General features: G+C 31.1%; 1 long non-coding RNA gene across 5 annotated transcripts in view; it reads right to left on the bottom strand.

The window, feature by feature from the left end:
- The window catches only part of LOC309656463, a 235695-nt gene that overhangs the window by 33128 nt on the left and 198451 nt on the right, over positions 1-4116 (bottom strand). The window lies entirely within an intron of this gene.

The raw sequence follows: 4116 nt of genomic DNA, 5'->3' as shown, positions 1-4116 counted from the left end.
CTAAAAGAAAACAAACAAAAAAAAAGACAATAAAAACAAAAAACACCTAACACAAAGTCATGCTAGGAGATACTAAGGTTATATTACATTGAACAAATAGGCTTATTTTTCTGGACATATCTTTTTTTTATAAAAATCTGAATTAAAATAAAGAAAAAAGCAAGTCCTTGTGCAAGTTTTTGTAGCATAATGGAAAAGGAATATTATCCTAAACATTCTAAATAAATGCGTATTTCTGAAAACTATAACCTATAGGAAATAAAAATTATTCTAGAAAATATTTATTCAGTCCATTGAAAAATATGCAAGGAATATGCCTCTGTGAAAGAAATACTGGGATTCATAGAGAAAAATTAATTCAGACAAAGAGAGAAAGTGGAATTAACAAAATTAATGGCAAGTTAAACTAAATAGCTAATTAAAAATTATATCTTAATTGCATAGCTAAATTAGCATCCATATGGAGAAAAGAGAAGCAGAATTGACACTGTAGAAAAATGAATTAGTGGTTGCCTCTAAAGGAAATTATAAAAGAAAAAATACTATAGAGGACAGCAGATCAGTTACTAAGCCTGAGAATTATGAGTATACCCTGGTGAGAAATCTGAAAAACTAAGAGTAAGCAAAAACTAAACAGGAAAGAAATTTTTTCTGACTTTTTTGAGTCTTCTCTCTTCTTTAACTAGTTAGTCTAACTAAAGATTTCAACTGATACCACAGAAATATACAAAGGGTCATAAGAAACTGTTATGAACAATTATATGTCAACAAATTGGATAACCTAGAAGAAATGGATAAATTCCTAGAAACAGACAATCCACCAAGACTGAATTATGAAGTAATAGAAAATCCTAACAGATCAATAACAATAAAAATATTGAATTAGTAATCAAAAATCTCCCAACAAAGAAAAGTCCAGGACCAGATGGCTTCACTGGTAAACCTTACCAAACATTAAAAAAAGAATTAATACCAATTCTTCTCAAAATCTTCCAAAACTTTGCAGAAGAGGGAATACTTCCAAACTCATTTGAAGAGGCCAGCCCTAAGCTGATACCAAAGCCAGACAAGGACACTACGAGAAAAGAAAATCATAGGCCAATATCCCTGATAAATATAGGTGCAAAAATCCTCAACAAAATATTAGCAAACTGAACCAAATTCAGCAGCACATTAAAATGATTATATACTGCAAGCAAGTGGGATTTATCCCTGGGATGCAAGGATGGCTCAACGTGCTCAAATCAATAAATGAGATATACCACATAACAAAATGAAGATTAAGAATTATATGATCATCTCAATAGATGCAGAAAGAGCATTTAATAAAATTCAACATCCTTTCATGATAAAACTCTCAATTAATTAGGTACAGAAGAAATGTACCTCAACACAATAAAGACCATACATGACAACTCCATAGCTAACATCATACTCAACAATGAAATGCTGGAAGCTTTTTCTCTAAGATTAGAAATAAGACAAGGTTGCCCACTCTAGCCACTTCTATTTAGCACAGTACTGGAAACCTAGCTAGAGCAGTAAGGCAAGAAAAGAAACAAAAGTTATCTAATCAGAAAGGAAGAAGTAAAACTGCTTGCAGATAACAAGACCTTATATGTAGAAAACCTTGAACACTCTACCAAAAAGTTGTTAGAACTAATAAATTCATAAAGTGGTAGTATACAAAAATTAACATACAAAAATCAGTTGTGTTTCTATATACTAATAATGAACTATCTGTGAAAGAAATAAAGAAAACAATTCCATTTACAATAGCATCAAAAAGAATAAAATAATTTTAACCAAGGAGGTAAATCTATACACTGAAAACTATTAGACATTGATGAAAGACCTAGAAGAAGACAGAAATAAATGGAAAGATATCTCATGTACATGGAATAGATGAATTAATATTGTTAAAATGTCCATATACCCAAAGAGATTCAGTATAATCTTATGAAAATTCCAATAACATTTTCCACAGAAGTAGAAAAAAAAAAACCCTAAAATTTGTTTGGAACCACAAAAAAACCCTAATCTTGAGCAAGAATAGCAAAGCTAGAGGCATCATACATCTTGATTGCAAAGTTTCAGTAATCAAAACAGTATGGTATTGGCATAAAAACAGACACATAGATCAACAGAACAGAGAGCCCAAAAGTAAACTCATGCATATACAATCAACTATTGACCAGGCACCTTATACATAATGGGGAAAAGACTGTCTCTTTAATAAGTGATGCTGGGAAAACTAGATATCCACATGCAAAAGAATAAAATTGAACCCTTATCTTACACCATACACAAAAATCAACTAAAAATAGATTAAAGACTTAAACATTAGACCTGAAGCCATAAAACTCCTAAAAGAAAACATAGACAAAAAGCTCCTTGATATTGGTTTTTTTAGCTATAACACCAAAAGCACAGGCAACAAAAACAAAAATAAACAAATAAAAAGAGTTCATCAAACTAAAAGATTTCTACACTGTAAATGAAACAATCAACAAAATGAAAAGGCAACTAATGAAATGGGAGAAAATATTTGCAAAACATATATCTGATAAGAGGTTAATATACAAAATAAATACGGAGTTCTTATAACTCAACAGCAAAAAACAACCTGATTTAAAAATGGACAGAGAACCTGAATAAATATTTTCACAAAGAAGACATACAAATGGCCAACATGTATATAAAAAATGCTCATCATCACTAATCATCAGGGAAATGCAAATAAAAAGCATAATCTGTTATTACCTCACATCTTTTAGGATGTCTATTAGAAAGACAAAACAGAATAAATGTTGGCAAGGATGTGATGCAAAGGGAATCCTTGTACACTGCTGGTGGAGATGTAAACTGTTACAGCCATAATGGAAAACAGTAATGGAGATTCCTCAACAAAGTAATGATAGAACTACCATATGATCCAACAATCTCCCTTTTCGTATACATCCAAAGGAAATGAAGTCACTAACAGGAAGAAGTATCTTCATCCTTATGTCCAGTGCAACATTATTCACAATAGCCAAGGTATGGAAAAAAATTGCTTATTGGCGTATGAATGAATCAAGAAAATGTGGCATATATACAATGAAATATTATTCAGTCATTAAAAAGAAGAAAATCTTGTCATTTGCAACAACACGGATGAACTTGGAGGGCTGTATGTTAAGTGAAATAAACCAGATAAAGACAAATACTGTATGGAACTGCTTATATGTGAATCTTAAAAAAAAAAGGTCAAATTCAAAGAAGCAGTGAGTAAAAGGGGTTGGGGGTGGGAGGAATAGAGATGGGGAGATATTGGTCAAAAGGTATGAACTTTCAGCTATGAGATGAATAGGTTCTGAGGATCAAATGTACAGCATGGTGAATATAATTAAAAATTCTGTATTGTATACTTGAGATCTGCTAAGAGAGTAGATCTTAAGAGTTTTCACCATAAAAAAGGTAAAAAAAAAAAGAAAACCTCTTCTGAACTGAAATTACTCAAGTGTATGAGTGAAAAGGAATAACCTTATGAACTCAAGAAAGGCAATGAAAAAAATGACTCAAAATAAAGTATTAGCACTCAGGCAGAAAAAAAAGTTACCTATGAAAGAACAAAAGTTGGGTTGTCCTCAAATTTCTCTTCTGCATAACTGAATGCGAGAGGACAAAAAAGAATTTTAATGGAAAAGTTTTGTGAATTGAGAATTCCACATCAACCAAATTATTATTCTAACATGAAAGCAACTGAAGACATTCCTACGTTATAAGGACTTGGAAAATATTGCAGCCAAGCACTCTTCTTGGAAAAGAAAACAAATCAATGATACAATTCAAGTGATGAAAATATAAATCAAAATGAAAGTACTAGTGATGAACACTGAGACTACTTAAAGACATTAGATTAACATAATTGAACACAACCTCAACAAAAATTTGCTGAGGACCTACTAATTAATAAATTTTAAAAAGGAATAGATTTTACTTGCTGGCTGTCAGTTGGCAAAAAGCTCTAGATAACGAAAAATAGAAAACACCAAGGACTTCAAAGAAGCACAAAAATCAGATCATCATATAAAGTTATAGAACTAAGTCTTAACTCTTACTTAACATACTCTT

This window comes from Balaenoptera physalus (assembly GCF_965194825.1).
Source record: "Balaenoptera physalus genome assembly, chromosome: 1".
NCBI lineage: Eukaryota > Metazoa > Chordata > Mammalia > Artiodactyla > Balaenopteridae > Balaenoptera > Balaenoptera physalus.
This window is presented reverse-complemented; position numbering and strand designations above follow the sequence as displayed.